The sequence below is a fragment of the Anopheles stephensi genome, unplaced genomic scaffold (assembly GCF_013141755.1).
Source record: "Anopheles stephensi strain Indian unplaced genomic scaffold, UCI_ANSTEP_V1.0 ucontig1, whole genome shotgun sequence".
NCBI lineage: Eukaryota > Metazoa > Arthropoda > Insecta > Diptera > Culicidae > Anopheles > Anopheles stephensi.
In genome coordinates this window covers 31302-48395 of record NW_023405013.1, presented here as the reverse complement: position 1 = coordinate 48395, position 17094 = coordinate 31302, and the positions used below count along the sequence as shown (strand labels likewise).

Below are 17094 nucleotides of genomic sequence, written 5' to 3'. Positions count from 1 at the left end.
TCCATAAGGCTCGTACGTGGCATCGGAATCGAAGCTCGAAGTCGCCGATTGACAACATGGACGCCAGCAGTACGTGGAAGGAACCTGAGTGGAAGCCTGATTAGAGCAAGTCTGGCCGCACGAGATGAGTTGCACACTGCTTGCTATGGGACAGCAAATGAACTCTAATTTGTGGAGCCCCGTAATAGTTTGTTCGATTCTACGGAGCTGTACAAACACTTGCGTGAGTGCGGTGGGATCGTGTCGAGGATTCGTTGTAACCATGCATTACTGGCGTGCAGTACTGGTGCGGTGATCAGTGGGCCCGTACCGTGTGGGTAATACTAGTTTAACGCAACCATGCCTTTGTGGCGTAGCGGCGCAATGCTGACGGTTTAATTAGAATGCGATGCATGCGGGCACGGTGACGCAGAGATTGCTTTGAGCCGACGTTGGCGACACCGGTGGTAATAAATTGTGCCACCCCTCACGGTAACGGCAGCATATTCACCGGACGGAAACCGTCGTGGTGTCGATGGAAAGAATCGGTGATCGACGGTCGTCTAATCGATCGTCGCCGGCCACTCGCCAGCCGTACTCCGCTATGCTACGGTGGTGAGTTGGCAGCAGGAGTACGGACAATATTTTACGATCGTAAATTAGCTCGTGAAACTATTTCCAAACAGTGGAATCGGCTGGTGGTGAGGCCTCCGCAGCCCACTCTGCGGGATGAATTGCTGCTTGGGAGTTGTCCGTCGTAGGAAACGATGATTTACCGTTTATCTCCTTTGCGGAATGATGATGATCGAACCGTACCGAAATTGGGGATCGAAGCTCTTGCTCGGGGCCGGGTTCCACACGCAGCACACTATCAAACAAGTTCGATTGATTTTAGACGCACACACACAAACACACACACACAAACTCGAACGATTTGGAATCCATAATTTATGAGCGTGAAGTGGGAAATAAATTTGATCAGCGTCTGTCGCACGTTCTTTGGACTCAGCACCACTGTCCGCTCGAGCCGCAAGCTCTCTGTGTTCCAGGTCGTTTGATCTTGAACTTAGTTGGAGACTAAAGAAATCAATAAAATGATAGCACGATAAACACATAAAACTGGATTCTGTCCCAGTTCCAAAGTCCCGGCGTGTGCTTTTTCGTGATTTAAATCCTCCTTTAAGACTTCCTCCAGTTGTTTATGACTTCGGTTCTGTTATGCTTCTCGAACAAGGCTTCACAAGGAAAATGATTACTACAAATCGGTTGAGCCATGTTAAACAACGGTGAAAAAACACCTCCCGATCGATACAACAAGCTTAATTGGCGGGAAATTGGATTTCTTTAGTTATGAAAGTATAGTCTACTTCAAATGGAAAACCAGGTGCTTTGTTGGCCGGGGATGAGTACTGGAATATCCGTTTCGCACCCACCACGATGATCTGAGGATCATATTGGAAGGGCGTTGATCGTAGCACGTGCGTGCGAGATTTTCCCTCGTTGGCAAATGAGCAATTAGCTGACATTTAATGTACAACACATCGGCGAGGGCGAGGTTCATAGATAGCGTGTGCTCCCGTTTCTTAACCCCATCATCTCGCATCCAGCCGGAGCTAGTCGTGAGAGAATATGGTTTCCCCTGCAATAGGCATATGGGGTGGAAAATCCAGCTCGTTCGATTTCGCTGCTGATGTTGCTACCGGTCGGTGTAACAAGTGTACAACAAGTAATTAACACTGACAGCTTTACAACGTGGACCGAGCGTGCGATCGACGGCCAGCGTTTGGGGCCACTTATATCGAGCAGCGCAGTGAAGAGAACATTGCATCTTCTGCGGCATTCATCTAGGCTGCTGTCGTTTGTCAGTCTGTTCGTAGCTCAACTAGATTATCGTAAAATAGTTTCCGCAATCCGAGTTCTTCGAGTAGTCTTAGTGGTGGTGTTCGCAAGGCCACACGGATTATAATTCCAAGCAAGCAAGCAAACTGCTAAAATCTTTAAGTCCTACGCACACACACCAAAACATCAGCCACTAATCTCAAGTGGACATGGACAGGAGGCGCAGCTTGGTAGAAGAATGCTTGCATGCCACAGACGTCTGTCGTTACGGTGTACACGTTCACGATGATCTTGAAGAACTCATCGCTCGTCATTAAAGTTCACGAGCGGAGCAGCAGCATGGTCGTTGTCGATCGTGACGGCTTTGCAATCAAGTGTCGCATTTTTATGGTAATTCTATTTACCAGCACAGTGCCGTTTGGGGGTGCCGAAGCTTATTTGCATGAGCGCAACAATAAGCTGCTGGAGTGGTACGAATCAGTGTCGGTTGATAGGGGAAGGGATTTGATGGTTGAGCCTTTTTTAATTGTCCTGCAACAATACGTGGAGTTGAATGACAAGGGTTCTCAACTTCGGCGTAGATCATTTGCAGTACTGGAAATAAGTATGATTATACTCATATCAAACTATTATTATGCATGAATATTTTAGAGGCTTTGTGAATGTTGCCCAATGTTGCCTGATAACTGATTAAAATTGAATGAAAATTTGAAAAGAAACTGGGCCAATATTTCCCATTAATTCTATTCCTCATATTGAAGACTCTGAGAGTCACAAATACTACGATCATTAAAATGTTCTTTGGTGTAGACATATGCGGCCCAAAGAACAGCAATGTTTAGCAAGCAATTAACACATATGTACACTATTTAGCAAATTTTCATGGCACAGAATTGAATAGGTTACCAGGAATGGTACAAACATCGCGTGTCTTTCTAATCATTTCAATTAGTGAATAACAATTTCTGGTAGAACATTTAACGATAAGGAATCCCATTAGCATCACTGTTCCGGGTTTGTGTCTAAAAGTCACGAGAGTAACAACATCTCCGATTTCCAATGTCAGACAATCTCCCGAAAAAGCGGATGCAACCATATGCAGGCACAACCTCAACATATTCCTGGAACATCTCAAAACGGTTGGAGAAATCCCCATCAGCTGTACAGCTGTGCAGCTGGACACGAGTACCATTCACGCCGGATGGAAAATCGGCCCAGCTTTTGCGTCAATTTCAGCTGCATGTTAATTAGAGCTACAAATAATGGGCTCATAATATTGGCCAAAGGGTGTGTATGCAATACTGAGAAGCGATCACCAGATCTTTTCAACAATACGCTGTTGTGATCTTCTCAGCAAGATATGCGGCTTTCGAAAGCTATCACTGCTCTGTAATGAATCACGCAAAACGTCACGGTGCCGTTGGGGATTGGAAATTTATTGGCCGTTTAAGCGGTGGCTTCAACCTTCCAACAAACTGTGGGTGATAAAGTGAGCGATGGATTGCTTCCGAACCGATCAAGAGTGCGTTTTACTGCTGCTTAACTACCGGAACAGCGAAGTTCGGCTATAACCGTGCAAGGCAAATGGAAGGCGTGATCGTATATCGACGATCTACATCATTCTAGATACAAGACCAGCGGTGTCCTCGGCCGAAAACACTTCCGGTGTCGCACAGGAGACTACTAGAATCTACTCTGCCCAGGCGCTCGCATTCAAAATGAATGATGCATTATTATTTCTCCACCAGGCTGGACCCACCCGGCATTAGACATGCGCAGAAATGGGGCGGAAGGCAAATGGAGCGCCACAAATAATTCATTGCATCTCCCACCGGTAGGTCCACGGGACACACGTGTGGTCTCTCGATCACTGTCGTCACCGCAGTACCACCATCGGACACCCTCCTTAATCCATCTCATCCATCCATAGGTGTTTCAAATGCATACAGCTAAGTACACGGCTCGAACTGAAAACTCGACGTCTCTAGTGAGACGGGTCGACATTCCTCCTACTACGCAGGGAATGGTGTTGCGGAGATGCAGTTTCACCTTTTTCTGAAAGAGTCGCCGCGTTGTGGTTTTGGAGCCACATTTCATCGTTGCGCATGGGGGTTTGAGTATTTGCATTTTTATTTACTTCAGCTCCACCACCATGGGGATGAAGCCCACCATCCCATGCAAGCACGGGAGAGTCTTTTTCGTGCTCTGGACAAATTAAGGAGCGGACGACCATTATTAACACGGGCGGAGAGAGGTTCCATTTGGGGAACAGGGCTGGAGGGTTTTATGTGATCTTTGACATATTTATGCCGGTGCAAGCTATTTTACGAGGCGAAACTGCACCGTGGCGAAAGTGGGACCGCGAGTCGTCCTGAACGAACCGGGAGTTGATGGAAATTTGAGATGATGTATTGTTTTTTTTTCTTCTTTTCGATCTCTCTCGCTCCTCTGCTGTTTGTGTGGTTGTTTCAATCGCTGGTTGGAATCTCCATCCATCTGTCTTCTGAAACCATAGCAGGGAAATATGGAAGTTTTCCGGGCGATCGTGTAGGGCTAAGGCAAGGCCTTCGGGGAAGGCAAATCGTATGGAAAGGATTTTCGTTCCGTTTGCAAATGGTGAGGATTTATGACTTTGGTGGATATAAATTAATTCTCTCGTTGCTCTGCTCTGCTCTGTCTGCTCTGTCTGTGTGAGTGTGTTTTGACAGCTCAATAATAGTAAAAAGTACACAGACCGTACCAACCGGAATGCAATTGGTGGAATAGGACAAATATGGATAATTCCCTTTTCTGAACCGACAACCCCTATATATGCGTACACTTATACCCAAATCACGTGTAAGTAGCTAGAATTATCTTCAAGATCTGTTTGTACTTCCTACGCTGCGATCGTGATAATCGCTTACCGAAATCGCCAAACTCCAAAACGATCACCAAAACCCTTTTTGGGGAGCGGTGATCATGGTCGGAATTTCATTAGCGTTTAGAAGCGTTGTAATGCATATCAAATCACATTCGAATATTCCCTTTTGCAGGATGGGTTTGGGGGCATGCATTATGGAACGGAGCACACTACTGGACCGGCATCGTCGACCATTCATCCCTACACTGACACGCGACGCGAAAAAAACCTCGTACTGAAACAAAGAACAAAATGAATACCTCCGTCCGTCATGAATATTGATGAGAAATGGTTTGGAAATGACTCTCGACGACGGTGGTGAATCGAGAGGGCGAATGTTTAAAAGGTGTGTGTTGTCTCTCGGGCAAGAAGTTCTGATCTTTTGCTTGGGTAGCGTCTATGTTCATGGAGAATGTTCTCGTGAAGGTTTCCCTGTGTGTCTGTGTTGTTGTTTAAATTCTGTTTCTAAAATCCATCATGAAGGCTTTCTGCAGTTATGCAAAAAAACCTTGGACCCATAACCTCCTCCGTCGATCTAAGCCTATTTGTACGCTAGAGTACGTGATTTGAAGCCGTTTAATGATGAAACCGAGACAACCGAAACAAAACAAAGACGTTCTTTACGCAGTACAGTAGCGGCGCAAAATCAGGTCATTTCCAGGCCTTTGTCTGGGGTTCTTTCTCCAGCCGAAGACAGCCCTATTCGTTGTCTGTGTCCATTGGATATGGGTTTTCGATGGACAACGCCACAAATAAATCCATGTACACACTGCATCACTGCCCGTAGTTCGTAGTGCGCCTGAGCAAACAGGAACAGCAGACATTCCATTGCAGTTCGCAAATCATTACCCCTGGTACACGACGACCGGTGGAAGGTCTTACGAGCGAGCGAAAAACTTCATTAGTCCAACCTACTGCCAGCTGCCAGGAGGAAATGTCTGGAATACCAATATATCCATATGCACACACCACCGTCCGCTCGGTTTCGTGATCTTGAAGCCTGGCAGTTGGATCACACTGTTGGATCACGGGTCAACCCACGCATCCGAAAACTGAATCTGCCACTCTCGGGGCACAGTCTTTTCTATCGCTTTTGTGTCATTTCTTGTTTCGTGCCGCTTTTTGTCCGCCTCCAAGATCTTGCTGACTGTAGTGGTGGTGGTAGTAGTAGCAGCAGCATCAGCAGCAGTAGTACCTCTGCACAGGGGGCGCTCACTATCACCTCTACCGGTGGGGTAGTTCCACAAACTTTTTAGCATATGAAGCTAGCAGACTCCGCGCGGAGTTCCACAGTAAAGCTACATGACCTAAGCCCTTTTCAGTCTCGCTTACGGCGAGTGGCCCACTGTTGCTCACTTGGGGTGTAGGGTTGGAAGTTATGCCGTTGCAGAAAACCGGTTTGCTACAGGCGCTTTGCTCCCACATTGTCATAGGGGTACGTCAGCCGTTGTTTGGTGGTGATGTTGGTAGGCGAAGAAAAAAACCTCGAACCAAAGCATAAGCAGAGATTGATCCGGATCGTTTGGAAGAGCTTTTTGAGATGAGTGCTTTTGTTTCGTACGGTGCCATATGGCTTCATTTTCAACGCCGTCTGAAGGTGTTTTTGGGAGGATCAGAGATCCTTAATGTGTTGTTCAGAGTACAATAGCCAGAGTTACCGTCACGCCATCGTACAACTTAATCAACGCAATAATTATGAAAACAGAAACAATTTCACGGAAATTCTTGCCCATGTAGGAGGAGGTACAACATGACACCTGAATAATGTTTCTAGAAGATTACCGTCCTCTTGCGCACGCTTGTGTTCTTGAGCTGTCAGGCTGTCGGCGCCATGTGTTTATGTTCGTTGGAGTTAAAGCTTCTAGTTGCTATCCAACACGCGGTAGGCCACTGGTAAGTCTCTAACCAGGAAGTCGTCACGCTATTATCTACGCGAATGTCGCGCTTTCTAAACCAACAAACACGCGCTAGTCCATTTTTGCTGCTCCGGGTGACAGCTACTGCTTACAATTGTTTACTCTGGTACAAATTCTACATCGTTGGAACCACGATGTCTTGCTACCATTCCATTACAGTGTGTGTGTGTGTGTGTGTGTGTGTGTGTGTGTGTGTGTGTGTGTGTGTGTGTGTGTGTGTGTGTGTGTGTGTGTGTGTGTGTGTGTGTGTGTGTGTGTGTCTGTGTGTGTGTGTGTGTGTGTGTGTGAGTATGAACAAATACGTTAATTAACATCTCTTTCCACCGTGTTGTCAGCGTTGGGTTACACTCAGGTGTAGGGAAAGCTTTTTATCAGCTAGCGCTGCCGCACTCGTTCTATTCTACTGCAGATAATGTTAATTGTGAGGATTTAATCATCTGCTCATTGGAGCTTTAGGTTAATAACGGAGCAGCAACAGAGCCCTTCACCTGTTTTATTGTTTGCCTTTAGTGGGTTATCAATTGGCGCACAATCAGTAAGATCCAAACCGGTTGAAATTAATTTGTGAACCCCACCAATCATCGCGATTGTGTGTGCTCGCCCTGCGTCATCACATTTTCGGACAGGGGTGAGAGCTTCTGAAGACGAGCTACACTAGTTTGATGCATCCGACACGATGCACGTTCGCTGATAAATGACACCCTCCCCAATGTGATCACCCTTTTCTTGCGACCGGGGAGCGGTGATGATGGTTGTTGCATGCGGTAGGTAAACAATTATCAACAATCACAATCAAAATTCCTCTCACGTCTTCAAACACCACACTTGTGAGGGCGTGGTGCTAGTGAAGAGGGGACACGGGATCCGTCCGAAGGGAAATGACCGAAGATCCCGACCAAAGCTGGGGCTGCACTCATTTCCCCTTTCCAGTGGACCATTTTCTTTGTCTCGCAGAAACAACGACAGAACGGTGGGTGAGCTGTGTGTAAGCAATCTTTTATCAAGTTACGTGTGATTAAGCCTGTTTGGCTTTACCGTTGGTCCTGCTAACACCATTTACACTTATCGTTGATAATGCGGCGGAGTGCTGAGCATCGGTTCGCTATCGTCCATCTTGAACAACCATTTAGAAATGGTTTTTAAAAACCATTTGATGCGATAGGGCGTGCAAATGGTTGCTACTGGGAAGGGGGTTTTCAGGTCTTAAACCATATATCTACCAATGGTTGCAGATCAGACACTGTAGACAACAACCAGGCAATCAGCGTATTATCCTCGCTTAAACGATTCCATAAAGCGATAATTTGCTACGTGCGATAAGCAGCTTAATGCTGTTGTCAGGAAAACTTGTGGAAAAGTACCTCCAATATCTTCAAGATCATCAGACGGATGGCTTGGCTGTCTGGAGCGACACTGTTTGGTAGAAAAATTATATGAAAGTCATATTATCTACACAGAACGCACCGAAGACACTCATTAAAACGTTCAAGTACAAGCTCCGGAACGTTCGCTTTGGACCGATGACAATCGGTTCCATTAAACCATGCCACACGTTTGCCAGCTGTTTCGGGACAACCGAGCGTGTCCTAAACGGCGGAACATGCCGCATGTTGTGAAATAATGACGCCGCGATACAAACAAAACACAAAACTTGCTGGCATTGCGAAATGTCTTCCCTGGCGTGGTTTTGGAGCGGACGGTTAACTTTAACTTTTTTCTTGCGTTGCAGAGTTTTTCCTTTGGACTCTTGAGCTGAAGCCGGTACACTCCGTCAGATGATGCCTACCGGATATCACATCGCTTTGACGCGCACCGAGCTCCAATCCAATGGGGGTAAACGAACGATAAAGATCGTGAAAGGAAGGCGCACACAGGACGATTCGTTCGACAAACGGTCGTCATCTTTCTTGATCGAGATCAGGTCGGGCCATTTTTCCCGCCCTGCTTACTCACCGCGGATGGGGAAACCGATCGCCGAGGTTGTGGGATGGAATGGGTGAAAGTTTGATTCACATCAAAGAATCGGTAGCCGGGTGCCGGCGCTGTAGAGTTTTTCATCCCATTTCGCACTTTATTTCTTCATCCGGTTTTTCGCACAAACATACGCCAGCGAAGCGAGCTTCCTGTGCGGTGTGTCAAGCACGCGCAACTTTTTCTTCAGCGACATGATCAGCGGCGCCATCTTTACGTGCCCGCGTGCGTAATGGTGTGTGTGTGTCTGTTGCTGGTTGCCGCAGCAGTCTTCCTTATCCATCGATGGACCGATGGATGGAACACTGAAAATGGCGCACGGTGATGTCGACCGGCCGATAATACCTGGTTCACCTTGAATCACCTCATCATCATCCAATGGGGGCAGGCAGCAGCATCGCTTCACGCACGCCATGGGTGAAGTCACCGGGTGCGTCGCGTACACAAATCGTCAGCAGGTGACAAATATTGGATCTTCATTCGGAATGCTGGAAGGCCATCACACTTCCTCGCGTATCGCATTTCCAGACATCCGTTCCAATGAGTCAAATTCAACCAGCAGCACACCTTGAAGAAATGTTGGACGATGCCAGGCGATCTTCACAGGTGGAGATTCGCCGAGGACACTACAGACACTCTTCAGCCCACTTTAAGTTGACAGTTAATGAAGTCAACTCACCGATCGGTTTGCTGCGATACTGAAAAGGGTTTCCTCGGCAGGTTGGGTAGGTACCGTTAACACTGGTCAGTATACTGGTAGAATTCATGAGAACTAGTACAAAAGTCAAGCTCCCATATTCAAAGAAATGATTCCCGCGCAGCGTTCACACGTTCCAGCACGACGCCCCCCGGAAGGGGCATCGTGATCTCGAGTACTTTTCAATTGAAAAAATGCATCACTCACGGATGCATTTGGAGCTGGGAGCGCTCGAAGGAGTGCTGCAGCCAGTACACGATGTACAATCGGAAAGCGCCATAACGCCGATCGTAACGATTATGGTGATGACTGCGATCATGCGTTCTGTCTGCACACTTATCGAAGGCATATTTTATTTTAATATGGCTCAACAAGTGCAGTTCATGCAATGATGCTGTAAACAGTAGAAACACATTAAAGCTGAACGGACGGTGTGACTGTGGTTTTTAGCGGGCATCTCAAGATGGTGGTAGAAGATCACCAATGCCAGACGATTTTAATCGTGGTTCACTTGAGTGGAAAATTTATGAATTTTTTGAACTGTGGGCTGCTGGGAGCGCTGCAGGAAGATGTGAATGTTTTGGACGAGGAAGAAAGACTTGAAAAATTTGAGGATTTCTTTGATGTCCTGGTGTTAATGAAGGACTTGTAACATGTATTGCTGAGCTCCATTCACGAAACATGGAAAATTCCGTTCCTTTACGAGTTCTGAGTTCAAGCAGAACCTGATACCTGTTTGAAGGGAAAAATCAATAAAAACAAAACCCTGAGAAAAAAACCTACATCCTTATCCTTTTCTAAACATCCTTCTCGTTGCCGGTACTCCGTGAAATTGGCAGCTTCACGCTGACAAACGTGTAATTTGAGGTCCTACTTCTTGCCTTAAGCCCTAATAACCAGGCCTGAGCAATCCATCCTCAGGGATCTCCTCACCTTGTTGCCTCCTTTGTTTGCGATATCGGCTGTGCTGTGACTCAGATTCGTTTCAGCATAAGTTGAACAAAGACAACCCCCGAGAAGAAAAAAAACAACCATTGTACATCACAAAATGAGGTCAGCGTCCGAATCGTCAGCCAAATGTGATTCCCTTTTGACAGTTTCCACACTCACTGCAGCATAATGTCACCCTGGCCCTTAAGGATGTTGCAGGTTGCAGTCACAAAGCGAAAGGGACATTCTACCTGTTCCGAATTGGCAGGAAAAGAAGAAGATACTCCTTCAAGACTGTCCCAACGCAGAGCAGTCTTCTCTCAAGACAGCAGTTGCTCGTAAGACAGCATAAAATTTGCTACCTAGAAGCTATTCTTCATTGCTTCTTCGTCCTCTGTCTGTACATGCACCAGAACGAGGGATGGCAGGCGAACGGTTGAAGACGAAATAACAGACCGCTAAAAGCCGATCCCTTCGCTTTGCTGCTCAAGAAAACGGAAAAGCGTTTTGGGCAGCTTGGATGGGAGGATGTGGCGGGAAGAGCGAACGAAGCAGCAGCAACACACAGCATTTACTTCTGCGAAGCGGACAGAAAACTATGCTGCGCACAGCGTCATGCAACGGGATGGGATCGGCTTATGCTTTATGCTTATGCTTCGGACGGCGGTGGCTTTACACCACTACCAACAAAAACCGTCGTGAGAGCATTGGGCAGATCTCTTGGTATTGGTGCGATCATCGCATTGAAGACGATCGTTCCTCAGGGGTCGACCGGCCTACACCTTTTTCTCTATCGCTGCTGCGCGCCGCCTTCTTGCATGTTCGGCGCTGTGCGGCTTGAAGAAAACAACAATAAAAAGGGCCGCCTTTGGCGAAAACGGAAACCTTTTTCATTCCTCCGGTTTTGTGTGTGTGTGTGTGTGCATGTCTGGCCGGGTGGGTGGGATGTGGCTGGCTGGTGTGTCGGACGGACGAACGAACCACAAAACAACACGCAACATGGCCGCAGCGACAACGGCGCGCATCAACCGCTGCTACGCTGAAGAGGTGCATCAGTGGCAGATGCATCGCTGCGGTGTCGCGGTGCTGCACCCACGGAATCGGTTTCGGGTTTGCCTTATTTTGCTGACAATTCGCGGAAGTACAAACTGAAGAAATATTTATTTGTGTTGTTAAACGCCGTAAACGCTTTTGCGGCCAGTCACAATAAGCGTTTGCATGTGTCTGTTAATTTATTGCCGAAGAATTTTGATGCATTGGGCAGTTGAGAATGGTGTTTGATATATTTGAAATATGAAGAACGCTTAAGAACGCCCGAAGTGTCTTTTAAACCCCGCAAAAGCTAAAGATCGTCTAATTGGAGCCTTGTAAGCTGCATCTCGGCCGCAAGAACCTTTAAACAGCTTCATTGCGTCAAATCGCAAAGTCATATTTTTCTAAGCGTGATTTTTCCAAGTCACTAGTGCTGATCGCCGAGCTAAACTGATGCATCTTTCCAGAAGTTAGAGTAGAGCACACTTTACAGACCAATAGCCATGCACCTATCAATGAGCTGCTAAAAAGCTATGAGGTGCCATTGTGAGGCTTATGAGTTTTTGTGAGCTATGAAGGACTTTTCTTCGTATTAGATTAACAAAAGGTCTGAAGCTGTCTGACTTTTCTTTTAAAGAGGCATTTTCACATTATCAAATTCTATTATTTATATTGTGGCTCTTTTAGAGCGAATATCTGTGCCTCAAATGGCAGAGGATAAACCCGAAGAAGTTCACTGAACATCTGAGGTGCTTCTAGCCTTCAAATAGGAAACTGCAAGTTGAACAGCTATTCTAACCTCAGAACCCGGTTAGAATGTTGACTTAGAATGAATATTCATCCCGTTTCCCGCCACGGGGCAACTACGGTGTTTACAATGGATTCTCACCACGGTCACGCCGCTCACCAACAACGGGTTCGTTCCGATAAGCGATTTACCGTGTTGCAACTCCGTACTCCGTACTACGCTAGACATGTCCCTAGTTGCTGTTGATTACGCCTCTGCTGAAGATGGAAATGTACTTTTGCTCTATCAGCAGCGCAGAAGCTTACGGGGTTTTAATTTGTCGCTAGTTGTGATACGTTTTTATGGCACCCTGCCTGGAACTGGGTGACTAGATATTAGCTACTTTTTTCCCTTAAGTTTGAGGTTTTTCTGTCGAATGCCTGTCTGCGTGTGTTTGTGTATATGGAGTTTTTTCTCTCTAATAACACCCATCATAAAATCTGCCCGAACCCGCCTGGTGTAGATATAATAGAAAGTGAGTCTGTTATTTATCATCAGCATTGGGCAGCCAGCCTGGTGTAGATTAAGCTTAGCCGCTGTGCTTTGGAGAAACATCGAGACGATATGTTTTTGGTTTTATTTGTCAAATTCAAACAGACACAGAGACGTGTCTCGTGACACTGTCCCATTGTTGTTGAACCGTACATGATCGGATGTAATGTTCGATCGCTTCAACCGTCTCCAGCCAAACCCCCTCCAACAGTACGTCCGTACCGCCCTGATCATTACACGACCGTGTACGGCGACGGGTTTGTGTGTGTGCGTTCGATTGTGGGCTCCAGCGCAATAGCACCACCATCATCATCACCACCGACAGCACACGTGCGCACACGCACACCTGCACGCCTTACCTGGCCAAATAAGTTGCTTGCGCAGCGCAATCATGGTTCGCGGGCCGACTTGTTGCATGCGTGCCACGGGTTCCGTGTGTGTACGGGGGCAGATATGAGTGAGTGATGACATATTGGGTCATTGTTTACTCACCTTTCTGGGGAGCTCAACTCCTCCAGCTCAGTAGACGTAGGAGGGGGCAAAAATTGGAGAAGAAGGGACGACGGTTTCGGGCTTTCGATACGGCGCAACTTTCCACACCACACACGCAGGACACCGCAGACACTTACACGTGTTGCCTTTGTCACACTAACTGGCTTGCACAAGCACACACACACACACACAGCCGCCAAAACCCGGACGGTACTCCGGAAATTGCTAGTCGTCGATCACTCACCGACTTATCCTTATCTCTCGATGGAAAGGGGGTAACTTTTGGTCGACCTCTATATCTGTTTGATGATGTTTTGCTTGACACTGTACGCTCTTGCTTTTTTCGTTACCGAACCTCAGCGGAAGCTAGACAGCAGCAGTAGGGAAGGGTGTTAGAAAAAGGGGGTTCGTGGTGGATTAGACTGAGAGGCAAAACGGTCGAAAAATAAAACCAGCTATGAATGAAAATTGAAAATCAAACAATCGGAAACAGTTTCACACACGCACACACACACACACGTCCAGCATACGCACACGCACATGCACACAAGCATTCACTTTCCAGATCAATCTTGCACTTGAAAATTCACGATCACAATGCTCTCGGGGATCTCTTAAATTTAATCCGCAGTAGTAGATACTCGAGGGGACGGAAAAGGAAAGAAAGCTTTTGTGCATATGTATAAATACTAACTTTTTTTTGCTATCGGTGAGAAGAAACTGTGTTTATTCGGTGACGGAACGCGTGTGCGTTCGCTTTGAAAGGTTTAAGAGAACTGATTGTTGCTCTACGCATACGAGCTGAGTATGCCGCATTGCATGCGATCATTTTGCGTTTCCCGCATTGTGGTTGGGAGAGTCTGTTCGAGAGAGCGAGAGAGAGAGAGAGACTGCAGGCGTCAATTTTAAGCGAACAGTGTATGACAGAAGGGTGCGCGGGAAGCTTAAGGGATTTCTAAATGCATTAAAATAAAAATAATTCTGAAATAATGTGTTGGTTGAGGAGAAATTATTTATGAATATATAATATTCTATGCATTTTTATAGTATTAATTTGACAGGCCTTGTTAGTTTAAATTTTGGTTATAAGACATTTCGTCGAATAAAAGATCACGAAAAAAAAGGACAAGTAAATATTTAAATCTCAGGTATTATTGTTATTTTATACTGATCAACATTTGGCATGCGAAGTAACAAGTTCATCACTCAAACATTTTCTTAAGGGATACAGGCTGTCGATTTTTTTCTTATAACAACGTTCTGCTATTTGAAGATCTATTACGCAGTATTATTCATTTATTATTTGAATAGACGCAGTATTATTCAGATGTGCTTCGACTCACAGTCTCTGCTGCCTTTTGAGTGTTTATATCACAGTCTGTTAAGCCTTTTCGGACTAAATGTTGTCTAGGACTTGGATAAAATGGATAATGGATAAAAAAAAATAACTTGGCCTAAACATAATTTAATGGGGCGGTCCGGTGGCCGAGGTGACAGCGGCGCCGGTCTTCACACGGCAGGGCCGGGGTTCAAATCCCATCCAGACCGCCTCCCCGTACGAAAGGCTGACTACATTTCTACGGGTAAAATTAAGTCACAGAAAGCCAGAAATGGCAGGCCGAGACCTCTCGAGGTTGTAGTGCCACAGAAGAAGAGGAAACATAATTTTATTCACGAAAAACAGCTGCTTTAGTAAGCTAAATTTGTAAAAAATACTTTTTACTCAAATTTATTAAACTTAAGACTCTATGATGCCCCGTGACGATCCCTGACAATCGGTGAACGTTGTAATTTCGAAGACAGAGAGCTTTTATGTTGCGATCTGAAGCTTCGAGAAAAATTTCACGCTCATGAAATATTTCACATCGATTTGAAAAACTGTTTTCAGCGGTTTTAAGAACAGAAAAATGAACTGTAAGAAAATGTGTAAAAGAAAGAGTGAAATTAATTTATTTTTCACCTCATCTCATTGGTCGCTGTTTTTTTTGTTATTGCCCGCCTTGCTGATGCGATAAGTGTCAAAATCGCATAAAGACGAACCTGGACGAAGAACCTAAATGGTAACAACTTGTCATCATTATTCAGTTGAACAAAAAAAAAAAAAGCACGCACACACAATTCCTGTTTGCAAGAATTGCTTTCTTTTACTTCGAGCGCGTTAAAATCCTCTTGGTTTTGCGCATTGCCATATCGGGACTTGCACACCTCCGACAACCTCCGCCTTGCTTGATCGTTCCGAATCGTGATGCATCACCTACATGGACAGCTGCAGAATCGAGCTTCGAGGTGGCCACGACAATGCGAACAACCGGCCAGTTGCCCATTTATGGTTGAACAATGTGCAACCAGAATGCGCTCTTGACAGTTCTCGTTCGATACCATTCGGGCGTGTTCTGATTCTGAAAATCGAAAGTTTCGATCAAAAGAAATCATTCTTGCGAAGATGCATGTTGCCTAGCATCTGTAAATTAGCTGCATAGAATGTGTGTGTGCGTGTGTTTTAGTCCCGGATCCCAAATAATCAATTGATGATGCAAGTGTAGATGGTTCTATTACAACATACCGAAACGCAACATATGGGCGGCCTGCGTCAGAAGGGCTGCCCGTATGCAAATCGGATTTGATTTGCTGATGATTCCCGGACGCATTGGTCAACGCTTCACGTGGATTGCACTAGACTGGGAGTATTTGTTTTTTTCTGCAACAAGCGCGATCGGATTTTGTTGTGCCAGGCTAGTCTGATTAGCTGAACGAATTATACAATCATTGGCACCAAGAGAAATGGAAAAGAAACCAGGGTCACCAGGGACGGTGAGACGATTGTTGCACATTTGCACAAACGCATCAATATTGTTTGAATAATTATTTTTGGTGGACCTAATGCAGTAGATTTGGAATTAATGAAGTAATTCTGGCTCAAGTTTCATATACTTTGAACCAGTTTCACCCTACTGTAAAATTCTCTGGCCTTATCCTCAACATATCATATCATAATTTTCTGCACATTCCTTAACCCATTTGGTTTAACTTGAATCCATCACAAGCCCCATTGGAGTGATTCCAGCCATTTCAAACAAATCAATTTGATTATTCGCATATTTCCCTCACCATCATGCACCACAAGTCTAGTCGCCTAACTGGGCCAATATACAGCGCATTCCTACCTTCATTATGTGCCAGTGGATAGCGCACCGGAATGGTTAGGATTACACTCACCGATATCTCACCAAAGTTATTGGAAATGGACGAAATGTGGGAGAAACCGGGGAGTCCTCGCCCCGGAAAAAACGAGAACCACCCAACAACGTTTAGATTGTATTTGGCGATGTACGCTGCTTTATGTTTTAACCTGCTTCTCGACTCAATTTTCCAATTTTCCACCCCACCTCCTCCACCTAGGTTACCACGGGTTGCATCACCAATCGGTGGAACTCTGCAAAGAACTGCAAAATCAATACAACTATTTCCCCCTTTGGTGGAAGTTTGTTTGTTGATTCGTTGCTCTCTCTCTTTCTCTCTCTCTTACTGCTTTTCCTGCATCATTCGATGCATTTTGTACACGGGCGGCTTATGCAATTCCAGGGGCACAGTCCTACGGTGGGTGTGAGGTTTTCCACGCGTGTTTGGTTCGGGGGGGGGGAGGGGTTGGGTTTTGCTCCCTTCTCAAGTTCGTACGTGTACCTAGTTTTCGGAAATCCGATACGCAGAATTCGATTATGAAAGACTCAAAAACTTCCTTCCCATTAGCTCCTCCTCGGCAGGTTCGGGTTTTCCGGTCCAGATTTTCACACTACCAAGCGGACCAACCTTCGCCGGTACGGACCTTCTTTCGGACGTGGAAACATTTCGTTCAAGGTTCGCCACGCATTTCCATTTCCCAAACCGGACAACCGAGGTGGTGGAATTTTCATGCGCTAATTGCATTTAAGAATTGTACCATTGCAACCGCCCTGACCAGTCTCAAGGTCTCCTTGGGGGGGAGTGTGTTTGTGTGTCTGTGTGTAGGTGAGTTTTGGTGCATTACAGGTAGCTTCGGGCCGATAGCACAAGCGAAACC

At 46.0% G+C, this 17094-nt stretch overlaps 1 long non-coding RNA gene across 1 annotated transcript; it reads right to left on the bottom strand.

Annotated features, from left to right (window-relative positions):
- Positions 1–13298: 13298 nt before the first annotated feature.
- LOC118515226 lies at positions 13299–13849 on the bottom strand. Its single transcript, XR_004906989.1, has 2 exons — positions 13732–13849; positions 13299–13403 (listed from the first exon to the last, which is right to left on the bottom strand). It is a non-coding gene; the product is annotated as an uncharacterized LOC118515226 (long non-coding RNA).
- Positions 13850–17094: the final 3245 nt, after the last annotated feature.